General features: G+C 26.9%; 1 protein-coding gene across 1 annotated transcript in view; it reads left to right on the top strand.

Annotated features, from left to right (window-relative positions):
* The first annotated feature begins 7,078 nt into the window (after positions 1-7,078).
* LOC123291727 (dual oxidase) overlaps positions 7,079-25,232 on the top strand; it is a 41,599-nt gene continuing 23,445 nt past the window's right edge. The window contains exon 1 of the mRNA XM_044872119.1: positions 7,079-7,203. The gene's annotated coding sequence lies outside the window, so the exon portion shown is untranslated. The remainder of the gene's footprint in view (positions 7,204-25,232) is intronic.

Below are 25,232 nucleotides of genomic sequence, written 5' to 3'. Positions count from 1 at the left end.
TACAGAAATCTTTAATTTATGGTTGAAAATGATTATCATAACTCTGCTCCATCTATGATCATCTACTTTTGAACCATAAATTATAGATTTTTGTAAAAATTTAAAATTGTAAATGTCAGCTTAAATTAATTTTAAAAAAATCTATATCTTTTTAATTTATAGCTCATGTGTTATTATGATGTATGACAAACAAACAAACAAACATCCTTACTTTCACATTTATAATATATAGGGATAGGGATTATTTGCTCTTCCACCATCAAAGCCTTTAAACTAGAAGCAGACCTGGCTCTTTTAATAATCTTCAAAAGACTGACCAAATTTTCAATAAATACAGCAAACAATCGTATCGTTTGAACTTACTAAAAAAAACCGAATCAAAATCGTTCAATCCCTTAGAAAATTTCCATGTTTAAAAAAAAGCCATGACAAACAATTTATTTTATATTAAAATAAATTATATGACAATCATATGCATTCACCAAGAGCGGAATCACGGACATTTAGCTATCCAGGTGAATGTTTTCTTTTATAATAACAAAATATTTTTCGTGAAAATTTTGTATTAATTTTTAATACACAAGGCTGAAAGTATCGCTTACATTTAATTCAATAAATGTCAGTACCAGCTACCTAAATTTAATGAAGGTTTTAATTTCATTCTGAAACAGACATGTCCGACGTCTGACATTTGATTAATTTAAAATAAATACAATATGTTAAGATAATATATTTATTGTTAACAAAAATAAAAAATCAACAGGTAGGTATGAAATTATTTTTAAAACAGACTTTTTTGTAGAAACCACCTTCAAAAAAAAAAAAACAAAAAAAAATAGATTAACTGAAAAGTAAAAAATAATCTTAAATAAATAAATAGTTATAGCGTAGTTTCGTGCAAAAAAAGATATTTAAAAAAAATCTTGATCACGAAAAAGTTTAAAACATAATTTTTTTTATTGAAAATTCAGAACCAACTTCAAAAATACATTAAACAGTAAAACAAATTGTAAGTGTATTAAAAACTTACATACTCAACCAAACTATTAAAGGATCAAAATTTTAACACAAAATTTTAGATAAATTTCAAACAGTTCTATCTGTACGAAAAATGATCGAGTTTTGGAACCATTAGCTTGTACTTTCTAGTTTTGGAATCTATTACTCAAAAATTGTAATCCTCCTTTCCCGCTTTGCATGGAGGGTTGAATGTGTGAGAGAAATCTTATCCATAAATTTCATATAAAGTTTAGAATTGGTAGGTTAGGTTAGGGTTTATTGGCTATCCACGAAGGACACACTTAGGCTATAGAGCCCATTGTGATACCATATATGTGTTTTACCACCTTTTCCGCTGATAATTTCATTTATCAACTCCTCAATTTCAGAGGTTGGGTGTGCCTCCTTCACGCATGTACTATGCACTACACCAGTCCATCACAACTATAGTCCATCATAACAGTCATCACACCAGTCCATCATAACTAAGAAATAAGCTAGCCGCTACCCTAAGCATACCGCGGACGAAATTGGTTACGCCTTAACCAACTGAACTAATAGGGCTACCCTAGAATTATTAACAATTAGAATTGATAACAAAATTATAAAAATTATTTTAAAACAAAGTTAAAACCACTCAAAAGCTTGTTTATTTTCTTGAAAATGAGGTTTAAAAAGTTCCATTACGAGTTTTTTTGGATCAAGATATTGGCTTTCCAAGTAAAATTGACACTTTTGAATTTAAAATTCTGTATCTTTTGAAATAAACATCGCACTGAAAATTTTACCTTTTAAGCTTTGGTATGTTGTTTTGTAAAAACTTTTACATTTCTTACCTTTCCAAGCCTTAGAACAAAGCGACAAGGGATAAAATTTTTGAGCAATTGATTTCAAAACTAGAAAGTACACTTTTTCAAATGATCTACTGCAGTTCCAAATTCATGTTTTTTCGTAGAGATAACGCTATTTGAAATTTAGGTAAAATTTTGTGTTAAAATTTTATTTCTTTAATACTTTGGATGAGTATATTATAAAACATCCGTTCCAACATAACACAGTGTTAAGATTCGCTTGTTACCATACTCACCTATGGTTCAATAAAGAATCTAATTCTATAAAACTTTATTAAAAAATTTCTTTAAATAGTTTTACTTTTTTGCTTCAAATTTCAATGCAATTTTTTGATGATTAAAAAATCTGTACGGTCACAATGTCCTAAGAACACAGAATTTCTTGATGTAGGTACAAAATTTAAACACTTTTATTCATAAGAATATTTGAATGAAATTTTCATTTTGATTTACCCCCTTTTTTATGGGAGCTTGCACTACCTTGTTGAACATTGAACCCTGTCCAAAATTTCAAAATCCTATGTTCTTAAAACTTTTTGATGACGATTTATATTACAAAAATCTTAAGTAAAACTAAATTTAAAAAACTGTAAAGTTCAGGACGATCGTAAGACAATTTAACTCCTTGGAATCCTGAAATTAAATTTTTAATTCTACTCCTCTTTTTTGAAGTCAGTTGAAAAATAATTGGTAGCATATTCGTTTAAAAAAAAAAAAGATTAGATTATAATTATTTGTTTAACCATTAGCTTAGTAGTGCATTTGCGAGTTTAACAAAAATGTATAGCTCAAAGGCATTTGACACGCCTAATCTACACACAAATTTATAATTCTTTAAAAATATGATTATAGTTATATTATTGCCGAAAATTACGTGTCAAGGATTTATGTATACACAAAAAAAAACATATAATCTACCGAACATAATAATTAAATTATTAAACAATTCCAATCAAATGAGTCAAAGGACGTTAATTAATCAAAATATTTTATTTAGTTTTATATAATTTGATTTATATATAATAATTAATCATGTATACCTAATATTTAAGAGCAATAATATATTTGGTTAAATTGTTTGAAGGCAAGGGGGCAATTTATTTCTTCCGTTATTATCACTAACTTTAATAAGTCAAAAGATCTTAACCCGCCAACACTCGCGTTATGAGCATATATTTTATTTTTAAAATTTTACATCACGAGAGTGCCATCACGAAAGTTAAGGTCGAAACAAGAAAATATTAATTTCCGAATTTTGCGGGCTTGTTCGTATAACGAAAGTATAGTTTATATAAGTCGTACTCAGTAAATTAAATAAAGTTGTGATAAAAATGTAGTGAAATTAGTTAAAATGAATTTAACTATTTAGATTTCTCAGCTCTAATATTTTCATTCTCAAATATCATTCAATAATCATGTAAACAAGCTATTTTAACACGCTTTTAGTAGCTTCATACGGATGTTAGTATGTTAGTATGTAACAGAAACTTTGATCATGATTTTGACCCCCTTCAAAACGTTGGATAAAATTTGGCACACTTATCAAGGACCGATGATAATAAAATAATTTAATAAGTTTATTTGATTATCTTGATCAGGATTTTCAGGAATAACGATTTCCATATCTGAAAATATATACATTTACTCGCGCTCTCACCATATTTATACTGAATTTTAGATATATAAATAGTCTAAAAAAACTAAAAAACACAAAATAAATAACAGTTTAAAAAAACAAAAAAACACGCTTTTGTAACTAGCTGAACTAAAAGGTAGAAAATAATTTCTTTAAATTCAAAAAAATCATTTTATCGTAAAAAAGCGTGAGTTGCTGTTTTAGATATTTTATAATCACTTTACTTTTACCAATATCTGTCAATAAAATATTTACAGTAATGGAAATTTAGCACCCCACGCTTTTGTGCGATAAAATGATTTTTTTGAATTTAAAGAACTTATTTTCTATCTTTTAATTCAACTAGTTACAAAAGCGTGTTTTTTAGCTATGATAGTTTTGACAGGCTAATAGGTTTTGATGATATTTTGGTGTTTTCAAAATCCTTTAATGACCATAAGCAACATTTAGAGAAATTGTTTAATGCAATTAAAATAGAAGGGTTTAGACTAAAATTCGTAAAATGCCATTTTGCAGCAAGCTGGGCAAAATATCTTGGTCACATAATAGAAAATAATACAGTAAGACCATTAAAAGATAACCTAATAGCGATAAAGAATTTTCCAATACCAAAAACGCAAAAAAATGTAAGACAATTTTTGGGGAAAATAAATTTCTACAACAAATACATACCGAAGAGCGCAATTCTTCTGGATCCATTGCATAATTTATTAAGGAAAAACATAAAATTTATCTGGTCAGATAAATGTCAAGAAACATTTGATAAGGTAAAGGAAATGTTATGCTCGCAACCAATTGTGGAAATCTTTGATAATGAACTGCCAATAAAAATCTACACAGATGCAAGTCTACTTGGTGTTGGAGCAACACTTAAACAGATACAACAGAATGGTGAAGAAAAGCCTGTAGCCTACTTCTCAAAGAAATTAAATGAAGCTCAAAAGAAAAAAAAAGCTATCTATTTGGAATGTTTAGCCATAAAAGAAGCTTTGCGTTACTGGCAATACTGGTTGATCGGAAAACAGTTTTTGGTAATCACAGACCATAAACCTCTAGAGGATCTAAACATAAGATCAAGACCAGACGAAGAACTGGGAGATATGACGTACTATTTATCACAGTATGATTTCAAAATAAAATATGCACCTGGAAAAAGTAACGTAGAAGCTGATTGCCTTAGCAGAAACCCAGTATTAGAAGCTAATACGAATGAAGATGAACAACTTAAAGTTGTAAATTTAATAACATTAAATGAAATAATAATAGATCAAGAACGAAATGGCGATCTACAACAAAAAAAAGAAAAATTAATATTAAGAAATAATGTATATTACAAGATAAATAGCAAATCAGAAAAAATAATAATATCGGAAGACTTTAGTAAGAAATTAATAAAACAGATCCATGAAGAGATGTGTCACATAGGCATTAAACAAACCCAAAGAAAAATTGGTACAACATATACAGCAAGGAATTTGACAACAAATATTAAAAAAATAATAAACAACTGCGAGATCTGTATAAAAAATAAGTCAAGAGGCGCAAAAAAGTATGGTTTAATGTCACATCTGGGACCGGCAACCAGACCTTTTGAAATAGTATCAATTGATACAATAGGGGGTTTTGGTGGATCTAGATCAACAAAGAAATACTTGCATCTTTTAGTGGATCACTTTACAAGGTATGCATTTATAGTGACATCAAAAACCCAAATGTCAAATGACTTTATAAAACTAATTAAAAATACTAATGAAACCGAAAAAATAGAAACACTCCTTACGGATCAATATCCAGGAATAAATTCAAAAGAATTTAAGAAATTCTTAAAAGAAAACAATACAACTATAATATTTACGGCAGTAAACTCACCATTTTCAAACGGATTAAACGAAAGATTAAATCAAACATTAGTAAACAAAATAAGATGTAAAATAAATGAGAAAGGAAAAAAATTAGCATGGACATCAATCGCACATGAATGCGTAAAAAGGTACAATGAAACAGAGCATACAGTTACAGGATTTGCCCCCAAATACCTGTTGAATGGCACAGATGTATCGATATTACCAGATGAACTTAAACATAATAAATCAAAACAAGAGTGGATATCAGATAGATTGATAGCATTAAAAAATACAATTCGGTCACATAAATATAACAAACAACAATTTGATAAACATAGAAAGCAACATGTATTTGAAAAAGGAGATTTGGTCTACATAGAAAATGGAAACAAACTAAACAGAAAAAAATTAGATGAACTGAAAATAGGACCATTCCAAATACTGGAAAAAATATCTGATTCTATTTACAAAATAAACACAGGGCGTGGAAAATTAGAATCTAATTTTTTTCACATAACTAAACTAATACCAAAAGATGTAGAATCTGGAGAAGATGAAAAGAAAAATTAAGAATCAATAGAAGATAGTATTACATATGGAAATATCTTAAAATTTTACTAAATACATAAAATTTTACCCAAAGGGGGGAGATGTAAAGAAATGCATTTCTTTAATTAATTACCCCAGCGCTCACTTGACCGCGGGTTGGTATGTTCGTATGTTAATTGTTGTTACTATAGATTTTGTATAAATAGCTTTTGTATAAATCATAATAAAAACTAGATATAGTTTGATAACTCGAGAGGGAATAAATGTCATTGTGAGAATTGACATTATTGTCGTTTCTCTATTTTCAGGTAATTAAATAATTAATTCCTTTATGTAATTAGTATTAAGATCATTCATGTAATTGATTTATAAAAATAAACTCTATTTTCAGAGCAACACAAGTGTTTATTCAAAAACTGTCATTTATTTCCAAGATTCACATTATATGGAGTTGGGCTTTGTCTAATTAAATTCTGAAAATTTTAAGGAGAGTTGCCCAATTATTTAAATTTATAAATGACTTCAAAAGTAGACATATTAAACATTGTTCTTATGGGAAAACGGTAAATGGATGATATGTTTGCATAGATTTATCCAAAACTAGTCGGTGGAAATTAATCAATTTTTGAAAATATAAAAACCAGTTGTGCCCGACTAATTAAGCATGTATGAGTACGGTAGTGGGGATACAAATTAAAAAAAATATTTTTTCAATTTTAATGTAGGATTATGTTATAACATTAGAGCATAAGACGAAAAGTAAGAATACAATTTTTCGATATCTGGAGTAATTTTCAAAATATCGAAAATTGAAAAATTTGTTTAATTATTTAGCCTTCGATATTTTGAAAATCATGGTAGATATCGAAAAATTTTATTGTAATTTTTCGTCTACATTCCTGAAGTTATAACAAAATTCATCATCAAAGTTGAAAATAAGGTACAAATAATTTGAAACACAATGTCTATAGTTGCTTTGGCGCTTGTACTACTTTAGAAATTTATTAAAATTACAAATTTATTATATCCATTCAATAAGTTGTTAACTGGAGTAAAAATTATGTTAATAGAATTTTAAAATTTTTCAGGAGAATGAATTAGCAAAAAATTAAAATTTTATTTCCATGATTTTAAAATAGGTTAAAGATCAAAATTTTACTAATTTTAAAAAATATACCAATTTTTTACTCCAAAAAACTTTATGTAATATAATTAATTTTATTATTGTTTTTGTATGTTTCAGACGGATTACAAAGTTATACCGAAAAACAGCGTTACGATGGATGGTTCAATAACTTAAATCATCATGATTGGGGTTCTACGAGTAAGTAATCCTAAATTTAGATATAGAGTAGAGGCGATATTTTGAGCTCTTACTTAAAAATTCTGTATCTTATAAAGGATACATTAAATCAAATTTTTCCCATTTTTTCTATAAAAATTAGATATCACTTAATTTTAATTAAATCACTTATTACATATATAAAAATTTGTATCCTAAAGACATTTATCATCTTATATCTGAATATTTCAATAGTTATTCTAAGAATTCCCATAATAATTAGGTTTTCACGATTAAGTGACATGTAATACAAGTCATCCAACGCAATGCCCTAAGTCTTTTTTCCTTTAAAGCACATTTATGCAAATAATACAACTATAAATAAATAATTATAAAACAATTCTTATGTAATAATTCTAGTTTTCACATAAAAAAAAACTGATTATATAAGCCATGACTCAAGTTTTTGTATTAAGAAAAAAATAAATGGAAAAATCGATTTGCAAAAATCATTGAATTGTTTCCGACATAATAATATCAATAATTAAAATCTAAATCATAAATTATTGAAGTTAAATGTAGCAATATTTTTAATATGTATGCACATATCCACACGATTTGTTTAGGGGATCCGTACCTGGAAAGGTGCTTTAAACAAAATTTAATTAATAGCCTATTGGATGAGAGGTAGGGCAAAAAATATTCGTTGAATTTACTAAAGCTGATAATTTGAGGATTGATTATAGTAGTTGTGTATACATACTGAGCTGCGGTCAGACAAGCGAACGATAGAACAGGGATCAGATATATGATAAGTTTTACGTGGTACTAAAATGAATTTACTAAAGCTGCAATTTGTTATACAGATTGTATATTTAATATAAATAACAGTTATGATTGTCAGTCAGTTAGGTGTTAGGGCTGGTCAGTTAGCCCTTATGTATGAACAATAAATACATCAGATTCATATATATATATATATATATATATATATATATATATATATATATATTTATATCCCGTCACGGCTTTGCACGGGTTCAATGCTGATACTAAATATACTACAGAATGTGTTTATTTACGACATTACAATCATGGTTCGAAAATATCCGATATTTATTATAAATATCAAAATTGGATATTATTGGATATTTTTGATATATATCCGATATATATCAAAATTTTGATATTTAAAAAAAAAAAACTAAAATGTTTTAAAGGTTTTATTTACTTATGCACTTCAAATCAGACAAATGAAACCAAAACAAAAAATATTATTCTAGATCAGGCAAAATCAATTAAAAATAATAAAATTTTTATAAATAAAAATCAACTTTAAAACAAAAAACAATTTTATAAATTGTTATCAGTCAATGGTCATACCTGCACTAGGCTTAGGCAACAAAACAATAAACATTACAAATAATAACTCTAAGAGTATAATCAATCTTTTAATTATAAAATCAGTCATCAATCATTCGTAATAAACTTTTAATTATCCCATAAAAAATTAAAAAAGTGTCGTTTCATAATTGCGCTTGGTTTGACTGCAAGGAAGATAAAGCTAGATCATCTTCCGATTCTGAATCTTACTTAAACTTACTCTTTAGTAACGAACTTTTTCTGACACGACACGATTTGAACTTAGTATTAGTAGGTTTTAACTCTACTTCAATGCCATCAAAATTTGGGAAGTAGAAATACGGTAACAAACGCCAAAAATTACTAAATAATATTAAATTTTTTAAAATCATTTTTGTATTGATATATATCATAAAAATTCACGTGATATATATCGGATATATATCGGATATATATCGGATATATATCGGATATATATCATGATATATATCCATTGATATATATCCTCGAACCCTGATTACAATATCTCGATTCCATTATCTTCATAACTAGAAGTTTGCACGAACAAGAGGCAACAATGTAAAATAAGCTAATTTTTGAAGCAATTTTAGATTGACTTTATGAGTTGAAGCCTTAGAAAGTTGATTAATTAAGACTCCGATATATTTCGGCCTACGATAATCGTCTAACTCGATAACTTGAATTTAAGCAAAGGATCCCCTTTTTGCTCTGTTATCTGAACATGAATTAACAAAAGGGCAAAAAGGCTATTCATTTCATGCAGTTGACATGTGTCTGTTTTTTGAATTGTATCATTTTTAGTTAAAGGCTCCAGAAGTTTCTACAATCATCAATTTTACTGATTTAAAACAATTACTCTAAGTTTAACATTTAACAATTACTCTATTATAGTAAGATGAGATAATACCATATTTGGGGATAGATAAACCTCAATATATTTGATCACCTACAATGAAAAAAATTAGAATATTGACAAGCTGATCCTAAAGTTGGCCGTTTCATATTGAAATAAAGTAAAAATACTTACAATTTAATAATGATTGGAATAAGTAGAGCTAAATATTTGTATTAACAATAGAATAGGATTGAATTTAAAATATGAATTGATACAAAATCACTGAAGTTAAACAAAAAAAATCATTTCTTCTATAAAAGAGATTGATTTTAGTTTAAAGTCATGCATTTTATTGATGGAAAATAAAATTGTACTTAGTTGGAATTTATAATCGTGTAAATTAAGCGAATAGACTAATTGAAAGAAAAATCTTTCCGTATTCTTTAATTATAGGATTGGGTTACTACGAACACATACCTCTCATGTCTAGCCACTGTGTGGTTGTGTCAACTACATGAAGATAATTGATACTAATTTACAGAGAGTTTGAAATAAACTTATTGATCATTTTTATAATATATAACATAATTTCATTAATAACAATCATTGGTAGCCCAGTTAGTACAGCGGTGGACTTAAGATACATTATCAATAGTAATCAATAAGTCGCTGGTTCAAGTCCGACTCGGAGAAAGCTACTTTTATTTAAAAAATAAACCTGATAAACCTGTTCATGTGGTTGTGCCAATCACATCACTATTTTGTATCATCAATATTTATAAGTGGTAGAACCAATCAAATAAAAGTTGTTTAAAACTATGTTGCATTTCAAAACAACAATATTTGAAATTTGTTTAGACAGTATATAACTTTTATACAAACAACTCTTGCGTTTGGGTCAACTTCACCACTCAACCCCGTACGGTAGTTGTATCACATTTCTGGCCCCATTCTTCATATTTTATCTTACGATGAGGTTGAGACAACCTCATATCGGTTGATATTAAGAATTTTTTTCCAGTGTAGTAAATGATATATAGAATCCTTGATGCAAGAATCAAACTCATACTTGATTAATAAATATCTATATTTTTTTATGAAATAATTATTATAAATATGTTTACATCATCTGCACATTAAAACGCGTGATATATTACACATTGATGTTTTAATAACATTAAAATGAAATAATTATAATCAATTATTATATATTTTTATATAAATTAAAACAGGTGTACTTATTATATACCTACTTTTAAAACTATTATCAACATTACAGGTAAATTATATTAAAAATCATTATATGAAGGTACTTAAATTATATATAAATTTGTACTAGTTTTTTAAGTAAGTTATCGTAACATAAGTAATAACTATCGGGAATTTTGATTAATAAATTTTATACAATAATATATGACAACATATATTAAAAGTCATATTAAATCATCTGAAAAAACTATTAAAACATATGATGAATTATTTTCTTGTATAATTTTATATAAATTATTACATATTTAATAAAATAATATCGGTATTCGCACCGTGCATAAGTATTATTGGAGGCTTTTCCATGGTAATGATACACTACTTTATTAATATATTGTATGGATGCATATATAATTGTGTGGATTGCATTTATGGCTAACATTGAAAATTTAATATTATTGTCTCACAAATTTAAGTAAATAATTATGATAATTTACATTTGAAAAATAATATTTATGCAATTTGGTCTCTTATTTTCACAATTTTAAATGCAACAAGGATAATTAATTGTTATTTTTCAATAATTTTAATTTGACATTTTCTATAACATTTACATGTAAAGAATGGCAAATTAGTCATAACAGCCTGCTTTTGTGCCAAAATATTACACTGGTAGCGCTGGTGTCGATTTTATTGTCCCTACCATGACTACGTACACAACGAATAATATGAAATCTTTAAATAACTGTGTCTAAGATATATCTGGGCTATTTGGGATAAAAACTTAGATAAAATTTGATTAAGTCTAAATCAATTCTGAAAATTTGAGGGAGGGTTGCCCGATTATTTAAATAACTAAATAACTTCAAAAGTAGTATTTAACATTGCTTTTATGGGAAAACGGTAGATGAATGATATGTTTTCATACATTTTTCAAAAACTAGTCGATAGAAATTTAAAAAAAATAACTATTTAAATCAAATTTAAAACCTTAATAAAGTGGAAAAAAATGCCGTTGTGCCCGACTAATTTAGGATGTATAAGCACGGTAATGGCGACAATTTTCAATTGAAGTTCGACACAGTTTAAGGTGTCGAAATGCCTTAAATAGTTGAAATCAAAATGATAAAAAACAGAAACTAAGAATTGAAATTCTTCATTATGTATTACTAGTAATAAGTAGTATTACTTCCAATTATTGCAGCAATGTTTTTTCGACATAGTGACGAGTTTATAATAATTTTTTCATCTATTTTATTTTATTTAAAAATCGTTGCAACCATTCCGCTACACTTATTTAAAAATAATAACAATAATAAAACCTTTAAACCTTTGAAACAATAATTCTTGACACTACAAGGGCAAATTTTTATTTGAAAATTAATAAAAATAATATTTAACAAGCCCTTATTAAAATTACAAAAGACTGACTATCTGGCATAGACAAAAATATATATCTATTTACAAATCAATATAAAATAACAGATACTATTGTAAATGAAATTGAGTAATTAAACCATTGGGTACTAATGATAAATTAACACATGTTATATTTTATGTGTGTACAGAATGATTTAAAAGTCCCTAACATTTAAATAAAACATTTATAAAATTGCTAGTACTGTTGGTATGGCAAAAAAGCTAATAGAGCAAGTGAATCATCAGTGGGAGCTCAATATATTCTGCGTTGTGACAACCACACAAGAAGTGATTCAGTATCTCTGAAAGAGTTTGGTGTTTATCATAACTATTATAAAGATGGAATATTATCAGCAGAATTTGGAGAATATTAATGTATTTTGATATCAAAAAAAGAAAATAATACAAAAAATTTGAAATTTTACTTACCAATTAATCACCCTTTTATACGTCTTTTATCAAAGTAAGTTTTTTTTACCAAAAATAATTTTTAATTGTTTTAACACGATTTTTTTAGCTTCATACGTATGTTAATATGTTGGTATGTTAGTATGTTAGTATGTAACGGAAACTTTGAACATGATTTTGACCCCTTTCAATGCGTCGGATTAACTCGAAATTTGGCAAATATGGAAATTTTGGTCAGAATCACTTGATCAGAATTTTCAGGAATAACGATTTCCTTATCTGAAAATATATACATTTAAAGTAATAAAAAATAATTTTATTATTAGTTTATGACTACAACTTTTTTTATTTGATCTCAAAATTTTTCGAACTTGCGTTCATTCTCAAGAGATTAAATCTCTTGAGAATAGTCATACACTAATAATAAAATTATTTTCTATTACTTTAATTATTTATTAAAATATAGTATGTACTACCAAAAAACCTAATATAAATTCAATTAATATACATTTACTTGCGCTCCCACCATATTTTTACTGAATATTTGATAAATAAATAATAGTCCAAAAAAATAACTAATACATAATAAATAATAGTTTAAAAGGTACAAAATAATTTCTTTAATATCAAAAAAATCATTTTATCGTAAAAATGCGTGGGGTGCTTCTTATGATATTTTATAACGACTTTACTTTTACCAATATTTGTCTATAAATATTTACAATAATTTAAATTTAGCACCCCACGCTTTTTTTACGATAAAATGATTTTTTTGAATTTAAAGAAATTATTTTCTAGTTTTTAGGTCAGCTGGTTACAAAAACGTGTTTTTTAGTTTTTTTAAACTATAATTTTTTTTGCACAGTTCTTAATTTTGGTATGATTTTAAAGATTAAAATTTGAAGAATATTGCAAAAATTTTTTAATGTAAATGGTAAAACATTTTTAAAAAGCACTCTTTGACTAAAACACCAACATTTATTACAACTTCTTTATATACCACCAAGTAAAAATAGCTAATTAATTTATCGTAAACCGTACAGAGAATCGACTTGAAATTTATACAGAAGGTGTATTAAATACTCATTAACTGACATACTAACGCCTTAAATAAAAGCTTGTATAAAGAATGTCAATATAATTTTGACTCACCTTTTATCTGATAGATACAATACAATACAGTATAATACTCTAATACAGTGCATTGGTAAGACCTCGCGTATTTATAAGTGAAAGGTGGTAATAGAACAAATACTACATATTATAATCTATATAAGTAAATCTTTAATATACTTAATTTACTTAATACAAACAATACCTTAACTTACCATAAAGTCAATTAAAAAAATCTATCTATCTATTTAGTTACCTATTGTATTATTGTATCTTTTTATTGGGATTAGAAGTTCTATTTTATTCTTTTATGTATCATATTAAAGCCAGGGACGACGAAATTGATCAACATTATCAAAGATATCTATCGTTTTTTTAAAGGGGACTTACTATCTTAAGATATTTCAATACCAAAAAAAAAAAATGAAACGATTCGAAAAATTTTATTTATCTATTAAAAATCCTTTTTAATGGAAGAGCCAGGCCAAAAAAAATCGTTGAATTTACTAAAGCTAATCATTTGAGGATTGGTTATAGTAGTTGTGTACACACACATACTGTTGTCAGTCAAGCGAACGGTAGAACAGGGGTCAAATATAAGCTATCAAAACGATGCAGTTATACGTGGTACTAAAATAAATTTACTAAAGCTGAAAATTGTTATACATATTGTATATTGCATATAAATAACAGTTATGATAGTCAGTCAGTTCAACGTTAGAACAGGGCTGGTCAGTCAGCCCTTATTTATGAACAATAAATAAATGAGATTCATTTATGATTTCCGTGGTATTTAAATGAATTTATTAAAGCTGAAAATTGTTGTTCAGCTTGTGTGTGCATTGCAGCTTGTATAATTTTCATTTGTATGCACAGTTCTTAATTTTGGTATGATTTTAAAACTTAAAACTTGACAAATATTGATACAAGTTTTTTTTATTTAATGGTAACATTTTTAAAAGCTTTTATTGGCTGAAAAACCAAAATTTATTACCACGACGCAAAAATGGCTGTTTTTTAAAAACCAAGAGTCGGACTAGCATACAAAGGGTTCCCTATAATCGTACTAGATGTTACAATACAAGACTGAACCCGTTTGCTCGTAATTTTTTTTTGATTTTTCAACACTTAAAATTGGATTCAATATAGTTGTTAAAAATAGAAGTATAATTTTTGAGATATGGTCCCGTATCCATATGAATAAATTTTGCAGATCGATTTCAAGAGTTATCTTCGAAACGATTCATCCAACCGTCAAGTGAACCCAATTTTTTTACTTTTTTGAAAAAAAATCATTTCTCTGGTAGATTTTACGTAATATCTTTGAAAATGTTTATATTATAATCAAATTAAGTTGATTTTTATTATTTTTAAATTTTGATTAGTTTACAAAATCTTAAAAATTAATTTGGAATTTTTACAGTCGAGACTTCAAAAATGTTTTGCCATGGCCAATTGTGCGGTCCTCGATGATAAATATAATCATATTTTTACTCACATAAATTAAAAACCTTAAGATTTCTTTTATTTATTCTATTCAAATTTTTATCAAAGCATGTAAAATGTTGATAAAAGAAAAGATGAACACAAAACGTGAGAATTAATTTTTTTACCGAAATTCAAAATGTAATTAACAATATCAAACCTTGAGATGAATATATGCAATTATTATTATAATTTATCACCAAATATAACAGGATTACAACACACTTCTTTATATAAGGCTCAAACTATAACATTTTTATGGCTCTTTTACATAAGCCATTTTAGTCTAGTCGACAAGTTCAAATTGATGAAATATAGAAATACTGTTAGAAAAAAAAGCGTTTGATAACTCATTAGATTCGGAATGATGTCTGGAAAAATGTGCCAGAAGCGTTTTTCTGCAAATAAAAAAATTGCAAAAGTTATAAACAATTAAAGATGAAAAAAAAGTTATTTCGTTTTTCGCTTATATTTCATAAAATATTAATATTTAAGAAATTATAAAAAAAAGATTCTCAAAAAGGAGTAAATTTTGAAAATATTGGTGTTTTTGACGACATTTATAGATTGTTGAAATATCGTCAAAAACGAGTATATTACGCTAAATAATTTTTATAAGGTATTAAATGTCAATTTAACAAGTGAAAACAAACAATTGACTGTGTTAATTGTTGAAATACCCTGTATAGAAAGTGTGGATGACGTAATCGTTTGTTTTTTGACCTCACGTAAATAAAAAAAGATATCCATTTTTAAATAGCCACACACACATTACTGATATTCCCAAATTAATACATACTATGAAATTTGCAACTAATTAGCGCCCTCGTGGGTAAACAATGATGTTTACAAAAAAATGTTTAAAACAAAAGTTGTTTATTTTTTTATAAGGAACATTTTGTATATTTAAACTTTTGTTCTATCTCTAACGGTTTACAAGATGGGTCCTACGGATCCAAGACCCAATTGACCTATGTTGGTCATTTACGAACTCGACCTCACTTTTTACGACTTGAGTACGCCATAAAAATTTCATCTGGATATTTCTTGACAGACAGACGGACAGACGATCAGACAACCGGAAATGGACAAATTAGGTGATTCTATGAACTCCTATACCGAATTAAACAAGGTATCACACGTATTTTTACGACCATTATTTCTATATTTCACCAATTTAAACTTGTTGGCAAGACTTTTTCCAAAGTTGTAACATTAAATAATTAATTATAATAGTACGTAATTTATTTAGCCTCAAACCTACCGTCACGTGAGTAGTCAACTAGTCAACTAGGAAATTTTTATGACGTAAATGTAATAAAATGCTCTAAAATATCGTAAACTCGGCAATTTTTATGACGTAAATGTAATAAAATGTTCTAATAATATCGTAAAAGCGTCAAAAACCAAAGTTTTTTAATGTTTTCTTTTTGGAAAGCTCCGTAAAGCAATTTCCTTTTGCATACACAGAATCTGTGATAAATTAAAAAATGATGTAAACTTTTTTGAAGCTCAATCACCGAATAATTGTTGTACAATTATTGTGAGTTTTTCCATAAGGTACAGTAAAAATCACAATTTTAAAATGAAATAATTCAAAATATTGCCCCGCAAAAGGCCCCAAATCTGTGTTTATTGTGATCAAGGGACTTTGAACTTTCATTTACCGAAAAAATGAACATTTATCGTACATGCTCAAACAGTCGGACTATTTTAAAAATTCAAGCTGCAATGCCATCTTCGAACATTTTTAACAAAATTGGGTACTTTAAAATAAATTTTTGTTATTTAAATTAAGTCATTATTTTCGGATTATTTATAAATTGAACTATATTTTTTGTATTCTAAGCCATAGCTCAATAATATCTACTTAATTGCAATCGGAATTGCAGTATAGATACACCCACAAAATCTTTGATTAAAATCAATCAAGGACTAAAAAAAGAGACTCATACCATGTAAAATAATTAATAATTTATGGATATTAATAATATATGAAAGTTGTTGTAATTAATTAAGCATTATTATAAAATAATAATTTATAATTACAATAATTAGTAATTGTTATGAGATGTGAAATTAATGTCATAATTAACTTTTATAAAATGAACAATAAAACAATTTTTTTTAATAAACTTTAACAAAAAATAGTGTAAGTATATATAAACTTAACGGTATACATAAATCTTATAGTTAGTGTTGCCAGCATAGTCCGTTCAAAAGTTACGTTGAGATGTCTTAAAAGTTATATTTTAAACTAAAAATTACATTGAGATAATTTTGTGATTGATCTACTGTAAATTATTATTTTTTCATAATTATGATTGTTATACTCTGTATATATTCCAAATACAACGTATTCTGTTATTGGCTGCAGAAACCTAGCTTCCGAAAATAAGCTCATCAAGAGCAACAAAAAAACTTTGGATCTGAGGCCTAATTTAGGAGATACGGGTAACGAAAAATTGACAAATTTGATCACTCACTGACCATCATTCGATAATCAGTAGCCAATAATAATCATTAGATATTAGTAAATTTCACTTAATAATGGTAGGGATTTTAAAAAAAGTATAAAATTATTTTATTGGTTTTGGTCAAATCCCACGTTGTATACGTCACAATGGGCGTGATTTGTTTGTTTACGTCCATTGATATAATTTTAATTCAGAGTTGTTATTGTTTTCTCACAAAAATATAATAAAAATATAAAAAGTGGGATATTTATACCAGGCCCAATTAAATAATTTTGTACTTTTTTAAAAATCCCTTTCATTATTAAGTGAAATTTACTAATATCTACTGATTATCATTGGCTACTGGTTATCGAATGTGAGTCAGTGAATGAACAAATTTATCAATTTTTTCCATACCTGTATCTCCCAAATTAGGACTCTTAGGATCCAAATTTGGAAAAACGTTTTTTTGTTGCTCTTGATGAGCTTATTTTGGTAAGCCGGGTTTCTGCAGTCATTAACAGAACACGGAGTATACAGGGTATAACAATCATAGGAACTGGTATATCAAGGTAAACAAAGTTTATTCCCAAGTTTGTGACACTTAAAAATGTTGATGCTACCGATTATCTGTCTGTCTGTCTGTAACTCAAAAAAACACAAAAACGAAAAGAGATATGAAGCTGAAACTTATAGCGTGCTCATGACTTAAAAAGTGAGTTTTAGTTCGTAAATGAGCAACATAGGTTAAGTGGGTCTAAGGACCCACTTTGTAATCAGTTAGAGATAGAGCAAAAGTTTAAATATAAAAAATTTTTCTTATAATAAGTAAACAACTTTTGTTTGAAACATTTTTTCGTAAACATCCCTCTTTACAGCTAGAAATTTTATGAAAGATTCTCGAAATTGGAAAAAATTAAAAATCTAAACGCCTTATTTAATACTCATACAAGTAAATTTTTAATTTCCGGCCATAACTATTTCTAGTCTCTATCTATTTCTATTCTGTCTATTTCTAAGACTCATCTGATTGAATTGGTTAAAAATTAGATTTGAAAACTATATGACATTTTATTTTGAAGTATTCTAAACAATTTGACTCATGACATTTTTTTCCTAGACTCACTAAAGTCTTCGAAAAAAAAAAACGCAAATTTTGGCCTCAATTTCATCTATACATAAAAAATATATTTTTTAAGCTTATTTATTGACATTAATTATAGAATTTTAATAATTACATTATGAAATGTTTCTATTTTAGGCTTTTCTAAAAGTTTTTTTGATTATTTTCATTTTTTACCTGACCTTAATTTGAAAAATTAAAAAAAGTAATATTTTCCAGTGATTTAGGCGTTCTCATTATTTTAACTCAACTATGCTCAAAAGAAAATTTAATTTATTTTTATAAGCCAATGCAAAGCAAGGAAGATCTGCACTGTAGCAACGTACAGTAATAAAAGTCTCTCAAAAAATTATCTAAATGTAGCTTAATTTATATGTTTTCTTGATTCTTTTACCGGCTGTCAAACATTTTCCACCGGCTCCCATAAAAATTTACTGTTGAGCAGACAATTCCTGTGTCAAATGCTTCATTTCCTAATATATATAGGTACTTTTGTAGAATAGCTGAGAGCTAAATTTTAAAAAATGGAATAAACTGTTTAATTTTAGATTGTAATCGTAATTAATGATAAAAATTCATATTTAAGTAGAACTCTCCCGAACACGACGATTTAAATATTCACCAACTGATAAATATTTAAAAAAATGTATCACAATTAAAAATCGATATGTTTTGAGGGCTAATGTGAATAAATTAAAAAAATAATAATAAAAATAATAAAAAACAAATATTTAGTTTAATGTTAAAAATATTAATATTATTTTAAAAATAAAATGTATACCATGGACGACAGACAATTATATTAAAAAGAATTATTATAATAAATTATTAAATAATAAAAAAATGATTTTTATTACAATTTTACTTTCAAAATCGACACTATTCTTTTAACACACAGATTTTGTTATTATTTATTACATTTTTATATTTTATTAAAACAAATAAAAAATAAAAATTACATGAAATAAAACACCACTTTTAACATGTTTGTTACTAAATAATGTAAATAAATTATTTTTTATTTTTACTCCCAATAATTATTTATTTTATTTACGTGATAAGCATTTTTAAATGTTTATTTGAGTTATTTCATCAATATTAATAAAACTGTTTGAGATTTGTAAATTTTTGTTTTTCGTCTTTCAAATTGGTATTGTTGTAACATGAAGTTAGTTTACTAAAATTATCAATTATATTTTGAATTTAATTTTGAAAAATTCGTAGCTTTTGAAATTTATCAAAAACGTTATCTTCTTTTGAAATTTTTTCGAAAATATAACACCTTTTCTGGTTTCAGAATTCGATTAGAACTTTTACAAACCTATTTTATATGAATTGGTTCTTTGGACCACATGTTTACAATTTCGCAGAAGTGGAAAAAAATTTAAAAATTATTAATTATAAAAATTTGTAGGATCGTTTTCTTCTAAGAATTTAACTTTTAATGTGTATTACTCTAAGTATTATTTCCAAAAATCACTCTAAGTATTATTTCCAAAAATATATAATAATTTTTTTCAAAATTATGAATCCTTTGTCATAATAAATTGTTTGATGAAATTAAATTATTGCGTTTAACTACAGGGGCAATAATTTGATTATAGTTCCGAAGCACATCTTTTGGGCAGAAAATTTTTAATGGTTATCTTTTGAAATTAAATTGATATTTTTTTTTTTTTATTTAAAAGCAAAGTACACATGGAAAATTATGAAAACGGGCGTAATTTTGTTAGTAGTTGAGCATTTTAAAATAATACAGATGAGCATTTTAAAATAGCCCTGATACTGAAGCACCTATGTATTATAAAAATAATTTTAGGTATAAGCTCTTATTCTACTAACAAGTAGAAATTAATTTTTCTTATGAGTGACTCATAAACGACTATTTGTAAAAGATGTACTGGCTCAATTTAAAATATTAAGGGTGGTTCTAAGCGTCTCAGGCTTTTAAAAATAGTCTAGTGTGAGGAACTCATAAGAAATATTATTTTCTACTTTTTATTATAATAAAAGCTTGTCTCGAAGTTGGACTAAGTCTAAATCAATTCTGAAAATTTTAGGGTAGTGACGATGCTCGATTAATTAAATAAATAAATGACTTCAAAAGTAGGCATATTTAACATTGGTTTTTTTAGTAAGAACGTATGAACACAGTAGTGGGGACACAAATTAAAAATTATGTATTTTCAATTTTGATGGTGATTTATGTTGAACTTGACAATATAAAATGAAAAGTATGAATATTTCAATATCTAGAGTAATTTTCAAAATATCGAAAATTGAAAATTTTGTTTAATGATATATCTTTCGATATTTCGAAAACCAAGGAAGATATCGAAAAATTTTATTCTTATTTTTCGTCTACATTTATGAAGTTATAACAAAATTCATCATCAAAGTTGAAAATAAGGTACAAAAATTTTCAACCCTAAATCAAAAATTGTCTTGGTGCTCGTACTACCTTAAAACTAAAAAGCGTAAGTATATCAAATATGGTGGAAGCGACAGGAAAATCAGGTTTAATTACAAATAACGGGCAGGTGAAACTAAATAAAAGCTTGCAAAAACATGAAATGAAAGTATATTTTATTGGAAGTAACTACCGATTTATATTATTTATAATCTAAAATGCATCTCAATTGTGTTTATATTTAAAGTAGGTTATTAAAACAATTATTTTAACATTTGTTATAATTAATTGATTGATCCATAATCTAATTTTATTGAAAGTATTTTGATCTATCAATCTCAGCTGTTATCTGCCCTTGTAGAAAAATACAATTAATTTTTTATTAGATACGATTCTAATAGATTTATAATTAAGAGTATGATTTCATTCACCGTTTGAATCATTCATTCATTGCTTGACTTGTCTGCGTGAGTTAAACGATTAGGTAGATATACTTAAACTGTTTAAAAACTTATGGAGACTTCAATGCGTTTAATAGTATTTCATAAACAATACTTAATTCATATTTAAAAAACCTTGACCTTATCTGGTATATTTGATATTATTTAGCACTAGCCATCCGCCCCGGCTTTGCAAAGGTGCAATGCTGGTACTACATATACTACAGAATGTTTATTAACGACATCACATTAGAAACCTTTAAAATTATCAGTGTTTTTCTTTATATTATGAATGTATTACGATAATATGATGTTTTAAGCAATCAAAGGCTTTACTAAGGTCTATAAAAGCTATATAAGTGGTTGGGTTGTATTTCCAACTTCTTTCTATCACTTGGTTTATGGTAAAGATATGATCAACACTCAGCAGTTAAAAATTAAAAATTATCACCAACGGTCCAATGATACCAATATCTATAGAAAACAATTGTATCGCTTATGCAGAAGACTACGTGTACTTGGGTCAAATTGTATCCTTTAAAGATCAGTATAACAAAGAAATACAACGCCACTGCGCCAAAGTCTGGCAGAAATTCTGGTCTTTGAAAGAAGTTCTGAGAGGAGACTACTCTTTAAGGGTGAAAGCTCAGGTAATTGATACATGCATTACACCAGTTTTAACGTATGGATGTCAATCATGGGCACTAACACACATGATTAGCAATAAACTGGATATCTGCCAGAAAAGAATGGAACGCTGTATACTCAATATTACCCGTAGAGATAAAATTAGAAATAAGGTGATACGTTCAAAAAGACATATTCGCTCAGCAAAGTTTATTGCTAAAATGCTAAAGTGGACCTGGACAGGACACATTCTACGGTCAAAAACCGATCGATGGGCAGACCGAATTATATTCTGGACACCAAGAATGGATAGTAGAAATTGTGGGAGACAACATAGGAGATGGTCGGATCAGTTCAGAAAATACGGTGTAAATACATGGTCGAGAATTACTACTGACAGGCAAGCGTGGAGAAACGCATTAGACATTCTACCCTTATTGTGATTACATTCACATTTGAGAAAGGAGAGGCCGTTGTCCATTTACTGGGATCAAGGCTTGTTATTATGCGCCTTACTATACAACGCCTAGCACGAGGCTATATTGTTTAATTTTTAGTAACGATTAAGGTAGTCAATAAATTTTAGATTTAGGGATGAATTAAACAAAATTTTCAATTTTCGATATTTTGAAAATTACTCCAGATATCGAAAAATTATATTCTTACTTTTCGTCTTATATTGTCAAGTTAAAACATAATTCATCATCAAAATTGAAAAAAAAAAAAAATTGAAAAATTCATCATCAAAATTGAAATATATATATTTTTTTAATTTGTGTCCCCACTACCGTGCTCATACATCCTTAATTGATCGGGCATAACGGGTTTTTTTGTTTTCAATAATTTATTAAGGTTTTAACCTTAATTTAAAATTTTTTTTATTTCCACCGACTAGTTTTGGAGAAATTAATGAAAACATATCATCCATCTACCGTTTTCCCATAAAACCATTGTTAAATATGCCTACTTTTGAAGTCTTTATTTATTTAAATAATCGGGTAACCGCTCCCTAAAATTTCCATTTTTGAAATTGACTAAGACTTAGTACAACTTCATATAAAAAAATCAAGCTTTTTATTTAAATTTGCATTGGTGGTCGTCGTTTTTACTAGGCATGTTTACCCTCGACGTCTGCTGCAGTGAGTAAGCAAAGAATTAGGTTTTGGTTCCAAACAAAAGCTCCATCTTCATTAACAGAAAATAAAATATAAACTATAATTATATAGATATAGAAGTTTGTTTTGAAAAACTTTTAAAGATATAAGTCAAATATTTGTTGTATATAATGTTCAATATTTATATTTAATTAGACAGGTAATACCCACTAGTGTCAGAACCGGATATTGAAACGGATTTTTAATAATAATCATCTCACAAAACTATATATAATAAAATGATTTTATAGTTGATTTGTTTAATGAAATATACCAGCAATTTGTTGTTGTAATTTTATTATAGGTTTTATTACTGGTCAATAATATTTTATGGGGTGGTCAAAAAAATGTCCAGTATTATTAAAAAATCATCATGAAAATTAAAACCGAAAAGACAAAATATATTTCTCAAAAATCATTTCCAGTAAATAAATGTTTGCGTATTTATAAAGAACAACTTTCTAATTTAAAGGGTTCATTTAATGTTTGTCAGTTATGAATGAGAGTGAGCTTTTAATTGAACCTGAAAAACTTGAATTCTATACCGGTATAAGATGTGTGCCTTTGAAACAGTTTTCATTTGAAACATTTTCCCCAATTAAATTTATTTATCGAATTTCAAGCATTTGTTGTGTTGAAATGTGTAGATTTAGGACCTCGAAACCAGGCAATTTGCCTGTATAGTAAATTTATAAATTGTAAGACAATTAATTCTATAATGGAGAAAGATAGATCGACTTTTATAACTGCAGTGAAAAAGTAATTATTGACTATTTGTCTGTATTCTCTAGAGTCTAGACGAAGTGTTGCTATGAGCCTTAGACGAGATTTTGTTTTTGTTTTTTTATTTGTTAGCTATTGATACAAACACTTTGTTATTAGGTGACTTACAAATTGTTTTGAAAATTGTATTACGGATAGATTTATTTATTTATAAGTACATATTTTATTATAAGGCTTTATATTCCTTGAATATTTGACTTCTCAGTTGAATTGATAATAATGAGAACATTGAAATTTAAATTATACTGGTTTCATTTTAAAAGAAATGAATTTTTGATTTTTTTTTTTATTATTATTTATATTTATATTATAACAGATCTATTCAACTGAGAAAATATTTTAGTTTGACTTACAGTTTAATTTTTTTATGTACGTCATCTAAGTACCATTTTTATTCCAAATCCTTAACCGAATCACACTATTAGTGATACTCAGGAGGCATTTGATCTTTTAGTATCAAATAGGCTCTGCTACCTATGGTTTTCTATGGTTTTCCATCAGGTTTGCACGAGGTTAATGTCGGGATAGTTCCTAACAAAGTCAGCCATAGCTGCATATGTTCCCCTTCCTTTCTTTTTCCCTAACCCTTTTATTGACATGTTCTGTACAATATTGTATTGTTTAAAAAAAGAATTAATAAATTGAATTTGAATTTGTCAATTTAAAAAAGCATCCTGTATATGTGTAGCTATGATCGCCCGTAGCTCGAAAACTACTCGTTGAAAAGCTTTGTGGTCTTGAGAGTTTTTGATCAGAACGATCTGAAGAACACTTTGGGGACGGTTTGAAAAAGTTTCACAGAAAGTCATTTTCCAATCTAATCCTGCGAGGTTCATTACCTTAAAATTTATATACCAGCAATTTGTTGCTGGAATTTTATTATAGGTTTTATTACTGTGCCATAATATTATATGGGGTGGTCAAAAAACCCAGCATTGTTAAAAATAATGCTCATGCAAGTTAATACAAAGAAGACAAAATATATTACTGAAAAATCATTTTCAGAAAATAAAAGTCATAGTTTTTGTAAATGTTTAAAATCCTTGCAGACAGGGTGGTAAAAATATTAACAGGCTCTAAATATAGGATTCAAATGTTCAAAATATTTTATATAATCATCTCAAAAACAAATTTTTGTAAAAATTAAAAATCTTTACAGATAGGGAGATTAAAATATTCAAGAAGCTAAATAAAAGATTTAAATTTTTAAAAATATCATCTCAAAAACA

This window comes from Chrysoperla carnea, chromosome 2 (assembly GCF_905475395.1).
Source record: "Chrysoperla carnea chromosome 2, inChrCarn1.1, whole genome shotgun sequence".
NCBI lineage: Eukaryota > Metazoa > Arthropoda > Insecta > Neuroptera > Chrysopidae > Chrysoperla > Chrysoperla carnea.
This window is presented reverse-complemented; position numbering and strand designations above follow the sequence as displayed.